This window comes from Pinus tabuliformis, chromosome 3_1, assembly GCF_031772625.1.
Source record: "Pinus tabuliformis cultivar Carrire ecotype Pingquan chromosome 3_1, CPIR1, whole genome shotgun sequence".
Taxonomy (NCBI): Eukaryota; Viridiplantae; Streptophyta; class Pinopsida; order Pinales; family Pinaceae; genus Pinus; species Pinus tabuliformis.
This window is the reverse complement of record NC_142301.1, coordinates 832,889,647-832,900,510: the sequence shown is the minus strand read 5'-3', so window position 1 is coordinate 832,900,510 and position 10,864 is coordinate 832,889,647.

Sequence of the window (10,864 nt, the reverse complement as noted above, 5' to 3'; positions counted from 1 at the left end):
AGGGTTTGCTAGGTTTGCGTTCCTTGTTGGCTTTCAGTCTTTCTGCAAGTAGGTTAATTTCCTTTGAGTTTAGCTTTCATTCATCAGTTAAGAAGCTTCTTCTAAGAGCTCATAGAAGTTGGCTTGAGCCCCTAGCGGACTTGTGCCACTGACCAAGTGACAGCTACGACAAGAGCTAGTACTTGTGCATACACACAGCACCGTCGCTTCCAAGTTTGTTACGAACTACCGGGTTGATAAAATTAGATAAGGAAGCTCCAGGAGTTGTAGCATTATTGCTACAATACTGGAGCCCACCACCTGTAATAGCCCTTGGTTGATTTTCCATGTGAATAAAATAATACCATGGTCATGGGACACGTATTCCAAGCTGTATGTTGGGAAAAACATTATAGTGGGCATTAGTTGTGGTTATTTATGGTTATGGAAATTAGCAATGGCATTTGTAAAGAAAAAGAGATCATAATTGGCATTTATTTACGAAAATAAAGGAAAAATGAGAAAAGGAAGATGAAGAGACACTGATATGAATGCAAGGGAAATTAGAGGAAACATGAAGGAAAATGAAGAAAAATAGAGGTATCAATGATAAAAAAAGGCTTCAGAGAAATATTCACAACTTTTGGCTTAGCTTTTGTTGGTTTATTTTTTTATAGTTTTGATTTGATCTCTCATTCTCCCATACTCTTTCACACTTAGAGAATTCTTGGAGGACTTTGGCATTCACTTGGATTTGGAGAAATAAGGCAAAGGAAAGCAGGGGTGCAAAGAAACAATTGAATCAGAAGCTACAAATGGATTGCATTGCAGGTAACAAGTTGCATGTGTGATTTCCTTTTTAATTTTTGGATGCATGGTATATACATGTGATTCCTTGGTTATGTGTTTTCATTGGCAGGGAGATTTTCCTAGATTGATAGTGGTTTCATCATTTCCTTGCCTTTTCCTGGATAGCCATGGTGTTGTGGGTTTTCCACTTGTTTTATGATTGGTTCCTAGGTTCCTGATGGTCGTGGGTTGGAACAAACTTTCTAAAAGCCCTAGAAAAGTTTGGGCTGAGTTACTAGATTCTGGAGCCATAGCTTGGGACAAACGCTCTAGAGCCCTTGGTGGGTTGACTTACTAGTCCCTGGAGCCGGAGTTGGAACAAATTCTCTGGAGCCCTAGAAGGTTGTGGGTTGGGTTACTAGTTCATGGAGCCCTAGGCAGCTTAGGTAGAGACTGATCTGGTTGATGTTAGTGATTTCCAAACCGTTGAGATGGAAACATTGTGGTTGAGGGTTGAGTTGGTTTCGCATTTGGAAGCCCTGGTTGGTTTTGTTTTAGTTTATTCCATGAGATCTCACAGTCATGCTTGGAATATGGCATGGAGGTGATTAGATATTAGGGGAATTTTGAGATCTAAAATGCACCTCTTAAGAAAAATGTAACGCCAAAATAAACTTCATACGAACCAATAGGATTTAAAATGATGATGTCAACCATGGGAGATGATTCACCATTTTTGGAGTAAAAAAATAAAAAGATTAAAAAATAATAAAGCTATTTTTTTAACTCGTATTTTCAACTTGTCTCCTTAAGGTTTACTCAAACTTCCAGCGGGAGTACTCATTGGATGAAAAATTTAATTCCTCATCAAAGGAGTACCCATGTTGCATACTTTCGATGGACCTTGCTACATGAAAAATAAAAAATACATGAAAAATCAGGATTGCAATAACATTTTTCATGTATTTATCATTTTTCGTGTAGTAAGGTCCATCAAAAGTATGCAACATGGTACTCCTTGGATGAGGAATCAAATTTTTCATCCAACGAGTGTTGTCACTCAAAATTTGAGTAAACCCATAGGGAGATAAGTTGAAAATATGAATTGAAAAATAGTTTTTTCTTTTTTCCCTCTAAAATTTGATGATGTAATGTAATCTTATTTTATTATTTCCACTATTATTTTATAATTTCCTTAGGAGCCCCATTTTAGACCTCAAAATTCCCCTAATGAAAAGAGAGATTTGGTTTAGCCTAATCTATAGTCGAGTGGTACGTGGAAGTCCCTGACTTGGTTAGAATTTTCAAATGTTAATAAGATTTATTTTACTATTGTGATCTATGAGCACTTGCATTGGTTATGATGTTGATATTATGGCTTATTTTTCATGATTTATATGTTGGTTATTTGTTGTTTATATGATGTAATCTATTTATTGTTCTTGACATGTTTTGATAAGTTAATGGATATAGGGACTAACAAGTGTTATTGCAGCGAGTTCGAAAGGGCTTAGAGCTTTTTTGGTTATTCTCAAATGAAGACTATCAGTTTATGATTAGATATGCATTTGTGACTTGTAGCTTACATGTTTTCCATATGTTTTGATGAAATTTTTTTTTTGGATTAGGTAGTCCAGGTCAAGTTCTTGCTTCAAGTTTTAAATTTTGGCATTGTTGTCATGTTAATTATGATTCTAGAAAGTTACAGGCAGCTATGGGCAGTGGTTAGGAGCCTATCCTACAAAAGTGGCTCAAATATCGAAATTGTTGGCACTAAACTAGGGATTTTAGGTCATAACTACATGGGAGCATGATTGTATGTGCGATTGGGGCCTCATAGCCACACTCTTACCTTCTTGTGTGTGCAAATGGGGTGCTAGGTCATAGAAAAAAGGTTCCAAGTCAGGGATTCATCACTTGGGGAGGTTTTTCAGCACCTGAGTGATTTGTAGTCCCTATAGGATGCTAGTAAGTGTTCAGTTATAAGCCTCACTTCCTTAAATAGGACTTGGAGGTCGAGTCATGTCATAGTGACACTTGTCTCATGTTTACCCTGGTGAGCTTGTGAATTTGAGTAAATTTGGGAGGAGGCATTACAAATTGGTATCAGAGCTTCCAAGTTCAAACACTTGGACTGGATGGGCTAGATGTGATTGTTATGCATGCATGTTAGTTGTCGATATGGTTGTTATGAATGCATTGTGATGGTCAGTGTTGCAGTCTTGTGTCGTCATTTTGATGTTGAGATGATTGATAAGTTGATTTCATTATGTATATACATATTGTGCTAATAAGGATTGATTGTGTAGACGAGATAGCCTCCCCTAAACTTCACACTAAGGTATATTTTTGATTATGTCTATATTTGGTTTATCTAACCTGGTACGTTTATAGGAAGTAGAAGATCAAAGATGACGAGAAAAATGGTGGATTATAGTTCACGTGACTCTACTTATAGGTTAGTTGAGCAGCAAGGAGGTGAGTACTCTCCTGATATAACAGATACAATGAGAAGCTTAAAGGCATAGATCAAAAGTTGCAAGGCATATAATGACAAGATAATTCAGTGACATGAAATACAGTGTCAGAGCTCAGGGAAAAAAAGTAGAGTTCAATGCAGTGATTCTTGAGAGCTTGTCACAGAGGTAGGGATAGCCATGAATCAGTCATGGATAGGAGGAAAGGACTAATGGGGCATATGGTAGCAGGTCTCAATCAAGATATAGGTTGGACAAAGATGACACAATCAGAGATGGAAGATGGTTGGATACACCTAACATGAAAGGTAGAGCTTATGGATATTATTCTAGTTTTGGTTCAGAGAGACATCATAGTCATCATCGCCATCATCCTTATAGGAGGAGTGAGAAGCAGTATTTTCCAGATCATTCAATAAAGTTATACCTCCTAATTTTGATGCGGATGTGAAGAAATTGGAAGATTCAAAAGCATGGCCACTTGGAATGTAGAATTTTTCGAATTACATGATTATACAAAGAATATGAAAGATATGATAGTTATTTTTAATCGCAAGAGAAGAGCATACCTCTGGTGGAAATATGTGAACCATGTCAGAGGCATCAACACACAGGAGTTGAGTTGGAATGATTTTTAAATACTCTTCCGAAAGAAGTACTTGTATGAGATATTTTATGATGGAAATGCCAAGGAGTTCTATGAGTTGAAGATGAGATCTATGACAGATGAATTGTATATGACCAAGTTTCTGGAATTGTTGAGGTATGTGCCTTACCTTAACGATGAGAAGACAAAGGTCCAAAGTTTCATTAAGGATTGTATTTATAATTTAAAGGTCAGATTGAGTATGATGAGTCTTGGTCATTGGAAGAAGGCATTGGGAAGTTGAAGCATTGTTATGTTCAGTCTAAGAATAAGTCTGGGTCGAGGCGTCATTGGAAAGGGAATGACAAGACTAAAGGAAAGTGGGTTAAAAAGTGAGGAAGACCTTAGGATGCAAGTGATAAGGAGAATGTAGCACCTTATAAGAAGTTCAATGCAATTAATAGAGGAAATGTATTTCAGTCTGAGGAGTTGAACAAAGGCGTTGGCAGGAAACCCGTGTAATGTTAGACTTGTGGTAGAGGCATTTTAGGAGAGATTGCCCACAGCACCAGGGTGGCATATCTTGTATTTACAGTGCTCAGGGGGCACAGATAGTTGGGGATTTTGGTCAGAGTATCCTCAGATCTATGAAGCACTTGATAATAGGCCAGTGGACCATTAGGCACCCATTATTGAGATGGAAGGTAAGTTATGTGATCTATTTTTTTCCATTTTGATTGATCCTGGATCTAATTATAGTTATGTTAGTCCTAACCTGGTGGATAATTATGGCTTGAATAAAAAAGTGCATGTTGAGTCTTGGTTGTTACAGTGGGCTACAGGGACCAAGAAAAGAGTTCACCATTGGGTGATAGCTTTTGCCTTTGAGTTGAATGGTATGCTTATATCAACACATCTAAATGTGCTTCATCTGAGATCATACATTGTGCTTTTGTGTATGGATTTGTTTTTTATTCATAGGACTAAGGTAGATTTCTATGACAAGGATTTTGAGTGTCTGGATGGTGATGGAGAGAAGAGAATATTCCAGAGAAAGAAGAAGCCTACATCAATGAGAATGGTTACAGTGATGCAAGCTAAGCATAGTTTAGAGAAAGGATTGTATTATTTGCAGTGCATATTTCCAGTGACAAAGAGGACATTGAGGATAATGAAGTCTTGAAAAATTATCTTGTTTTGCAGCAATTTTAGGATGTGTTATCTTGAAGAGTTATCGCCTCATAGGGAAGTGGATTTCTCTATTTATTTGGTACTAGGATCAACACCAGCATTAAAGGAAACTTACAAGATGAGCACTCCAAAGTTGGTGGAATTGAAGTTGGAGCTTAAGGAAATGCTTGATAAAGGATACATAAGGGCAACTGTGTCGCCTTGGGTTGCATTAGTGTTATTTGTAAAGAAGGAGAACAAATTGTGCATCAATTACATGGAGTTGAACAAGGTGACTACAAGAACAGGTATCTATTGCCACATATTTATGACTTGTTTGATCTGTTGAAGGGAGAAACATTTTTCTCAAAGATTGACTTGAGATCAAGATATCATCAGGGGCACATCAAAGAGAAAGACATCTATAAGACCAAATTTTGTACTAGGTGTGAGCATTATGAGTTCGTAGTGGTTAATTTTGATCTTCCTAATGCTCCAACTACTTTCATGTGTTTGATTAACAGCGTATTGTGTCCTTATCTCGACAAGTTTGTGATAGTGTTTATTGATGACATATTCATATATTCTCATAATGAGGAAGATCATGCAGAGCACCTGGCAATAGTGTTGATATTGTTGAAAGAGAATCAGTGATATGCTAAGCTCAACAAGTGCGGTTTCTTTTAAATTGAATTTGATTACTTGGGGCATGTTGTTTCCAAGGACGGGATAGCAGTGGATCCGGAAAAAATTAGAGCTATTATGGAGTAACTAGCTCTTAGGAATGTGAATGAGGTAAGATCATTCATGGAACTAGCGGGTTATTACAGGAGGTTCATCAAGAACTCATGGATTTCCTATCCTATTACATCCTTGCAAAAGAAAGGAAAGAAGTTTGAATGGACTGAGGAGTCTCCAACTAGTTTTTAGCAATTAAAATAGTTGCTTACAAAGTCTTCGGCCTTGAAGATTGCAGATCTTGATAAAGATTTCATGGCATATACATATGCTTGCAAGAAGGGAATTGGTGGAGTCTAGATGCAAGAAGGACAAGTGGTATGATATGAGTCAAGAAAGTTGAATGAGCAAAAGCAAAACTATGTGACTCATGATCTTGAGTTGGCAGCTAGCATTCATGCATTGAAGATGTGGAGGCATTATCTTTTTGGCAGTAAGTTTATTCTAATGAGTGATCATAGTGGACTGAAGTACTTATTTAACCAACCTAATCTGAACGTTTGGAAATATAGATAGTTGGATACTATTAATGAGTTTGACGTTGAGATCAGGTACATTAAGGGCAAGGAGAACAGAGTTGCAAATTCTCTCAGTGGGAGAGTGCAAGTGAATCATATTGCAGCAATGAGTTCTTATGAGACAAGGTTGCAGGAGAAGATATTACAGCTAGGGAAGCATGATGACAGATATCAACAATGCATATATTACAATATCAGGGTGAAGGTGATAGAGATGGGGAGTATCACCTCACAACAAATATCTTGGTCAAATTCAAGAACATGATTTATGTGTCAGATGACAATGAAATCAATAAGCTTGCCTTGAGGGAGTTTCATGTCAAGCCATATTTAGGCCACCCGAGATACCAGAAGACTTTGACAGTTGTGAAGAAGTTCTACCATTGGCCAAACTTGAAGAAGGAACTGGTTGACATTGTTGCAAGATGTTTGGATTGTAAACAGGTGAAAACAAAGTGTAAACATCCAGTTGGTTTGTTGCATCCTATTCTAATTCCAGAATGGAAATGGAAGTTCATTTCCATGGACTTTATTATGTGTTTGGATTGTAAGCAGGTGAAAACAAAGTGTAAACATCCAGTTGGTTTGTTGCATCCTATTCTAATTCCAGAATGGAAATGGAAGGTCATTTCCATGGACTTTATTACAGGTTTATCGAGGACATCGAAGAAACATGATTCCATCATGGTTGTAGTTGACAGGTTGAGTAAAGTAGCTCACTTCATTGCAATGAAGTCTACTAATTCAGCTAGCGAGGTATCTCAAATACTCATCAGGGAGGTAGTGAGGTTACATGGTGTTCCCGAGAAGATCATTTCAGAGAGAGATGCCAAGTTCACTTCTAGGTTTTTGAAGGAGTTGTTTGCAAGCTTGGAGATAGAGTTAGCCTTCAGTACAGCTTATCATCTGTAAACGGATGGACAAACAGAGTTAACAGGGTTCTTGAGGATATGTTGAGAATGCATGTCATGCATCAATAGAGGAAGTGGGAGGAGTATCTTCGACTAGTGGAGTTTGAATATAATAATGGGTATCATGAATCTTTGAGGATGATCCCATTTGAGGCTCTTTATGGGAAAAGTTGTAATACTCCTATCAACTAGAGTGATCCAGTGAACGGGGAGTTGATTGGGCCAGATATGTTGGATGAGATGGAACAGAAAATGCAGGTTATTAAAATGAATTTGAAGGTAGCACAGGACAAGTAGAAGAGTTATGCAGATCAACACAGGACATTCAAGGAGTTCCAAGTTGGGGATCATGTGTACTTGTGCATCAATTCCAAGAGGAGCTCCTTGGGAATTGGGCCATGTGCCAAATTGGCACCTCAGTATTGTGGGCCTTTTAATATCCTAGAGAGGATTGGACCAGTGGCCTACCAGCTTGCACTGTTGCTGACAGTGAAAATCCATGATATTTTCCATGTTTCATTGCTTAAGAGATATATCCAAGATGTTGAGCATGTGATTGATTGGTTTGTATTGTAGGTGGATCCATAGGGAGACTTCCAATAATAACCTCAATGTGTATAGCAGCGGAAACAACTCATGCTCCAAAACAAAGTAATCAAGCAAGTTAAAGTGCAATGGACCCAATGAAGCTACATGGGAGATGCTTGATCAGATGTAGGCTATGTATCCTTCCATATTGGTTGATTGCGCAGTTGTGTTGGAACATGTGTTTTGATATATTTATTTTTGGTTATGTTTATATATGCATTTACATATTGTAAATACTACAATGAGTTGTGTTATAAAGCTCCAATAAAAATTATGGTGTTCATAGTTTCAGCAGTTTGGTATGATGTAAATGTTGCATCGAGATGTGTTATAAAACTCCATGGGTAGCACATTTTTCTAGTTATAAGCATCATTGAACAACAAGAATGTTCCCCTAAGCGGGAGGGGTTCATAACAACTTCTGGCTTATTTTCCATGTAAATAAAATAAAACCAAGGTCATGGGACAAATTTTTCCAACCTGAATGTTCAGAAAACATTTTAGTGGGCATCACTTGTGATTATTATGGCTATGGAAATTGATAAAGATATTTCTAAGGAAAATAGGTAATAATTGGCATTTATATTGGAAAATAAAAGAAAATAGGAGAAAATGAAGGTGAAGAGACACATATTTTCATGCAAGGGAAATTATCTTAGCTTTTGGCTTCAGAGAATCAAATCACACATTTTGGATTAGGTTTGTTGGTTTAGTTTTTTTACAGTTTTGAATTGAACTCTCCTTTCATTCTTTCATTCTCTTATACTCTTGCACACTTAGAGAATTCTTAAAGAACTTTGGCATTCACTTGGATTTGGAAAAAGAAGGAAAAGGAAAACACGGGGTGCAATGAAATAGTTAGATCAGTAGCTACAGTGGGATTGCTTTACAGGTAACAGGTTGCATGTGTGATTTCCTTTGTTTATTTTTGGACGTATGGTATATGCATGTGATTCCTTGGTTATGTGTTTTCATTGGCATGGAAAATTTCCTAGATTGACCGTGGATTCAGTCTTGCCTTTCCATTTCCTAGATATTCATGGTGTTGTGAGTATTTCCACTTGTTTTATGATTGGTGCTTAGGTTCCCAATCGTTGTGGGTTGGAACAAACATTCTGGAATCCCTTGAACATTTTGGGTTGAGTTACTAGTTCCTGGAGCCATAGTTTGGGACAAACATCATGGAGCCCTTGGTGGGTTGGGTTACTAGTCCCTAGAGCCACAGTTGGAACAAACGCTTTGGAGCCCGAGAGGGATATGGGTTGAGTTACTAGTTCCTAAGGTCCTTGAAAACTTGGGTAGAGACCGATTTAGTTGATGTTAGTGATTTCCAAACCGTAGAGGTGGAATCATTGTGGTTGAGGATTGAAGTGGTTTGGCTTCTATAAGCCCTGGTTTATAGAAATAGAAATAAATTTTTCTACCACTAATGAATTCGAACTGAAATCAAGAGACAAGTTTCTTCTACAATTCTGCAAAAAAAGAAAACACACAATAGAAACACATGCAAAACACGCAACCATCAAAACACAAGAAACACAATGATTTCACAGGGGAACCCAACTGGGAAAAACCCCTCCATTGTTTTGCATTAATTCAGATGAGAATATGGATCAATTACAATGTCTTGCTTCAATCCTGAAGCACACTCTACACTGCGATTCTGATCTCCTCCTCGTTGACCTACTCTGACCAACACTTAGCGAAAATAGGCCTCAACTTTCCTCATATTTCCTTATGCAATCCTCAAGAAAATTTTCTCCTAAAAGATAGGGAAATTCCCTATTTTCTCACGCACAAATCCTAGAGGAATTAATCACCTGCGCAATGCAAAAGCACTCCACAATCAACTAATATACAATTTATAATTACAATGTGTCTTTTCCTTCTCCTCAACTAGGGAATTTGAATTCCATGCATTACTAGGGTTATTTTTAGTAAATTGATCAGTTAACTAAGGATCAATGAGTTGGCAATAGTGATAACTACTCAACTAAACTCTTATTGACTCAACTAGCAACTAGAGATCAGTGACTGAGTTTAACTAACAAGAACTCTACTAGATTGCTAGATTTTAGCAATCAATACATGCAAAACTCTAATTCTAGTGTATAACTCGAATTTATTGATTTAACTATGAGACAAAGCTATGTCACTCTAACTAACTGCAATCAATTTCAACATGGTTTGTTTTGTCTTGGTTTATTCTATGAAATCCCACATTCATGCTTGGAATATGGTGTGGGGTGATCCGTTGAAAAAGAGATTTGGTTCGACCCAATCTATGGTCGGGTGGTATGTAGAAGTCCCTAACTTGGTTGGCATTTTCATATGTTAATAAGATTTATTTTTCTATTGTGATCTATGAGCACTTGCACTAGTTATGATGTTAATATTATGGTTGATTTAGCATGGTTTCTATATTGGTTATTTTCTAGTTATATGTTGGTTATATGATGTAATCTATCTATAGATCTTGACATGTTTTGATAAGTTATTTTATAGTTGATGAATGCACAGAGTAACAAGTGTTATTGCAGCTAGTCGAAAATGGCTTAGAGCCTTCTTGGTAATTCTTAGATGAAGACTATCATTTTATGATCAGATATGCATTCATGCCATGTAGCTTACATGTTTGTCATATGTTTGATGAAATGTTTGTACTGGATTAGGTAGCCCAATTCAAGTTCTTGCTTCAAGTTTGAATGTTTGGCATTATTGTCATGTTAATTATGATTCTGGAAAGTTACAAGCAAATTTGGGTAGTGCTCTGGAGGCTAGCGTAAAAAAGTGGCTAAGATCTAGGAACCTATGGCACTGAATTGGGGAAATTAGGCCATGACCACATGGACGCAGGCTTATGCGTGCAGTTGGGACCTCATAACTGCAGTCTTGTCTTATTGTGTGTGTGGTTGGGATTCTAAGTTAGAGTCCAACTCAAGGATTGATCGCTTGGAGTGGTTGTTCAACGTCTCACTGGTTTGTAGTCCTTGTAGGATGTCAGTGAGTCTTCAGTTGTAAGTTCTACTTCCTTAGCTGGAACTTGGAAGTTTGTTGATGTCATAATGACACTCATCTCATGTTTATCCTAGCGAGCTTATGAATTTG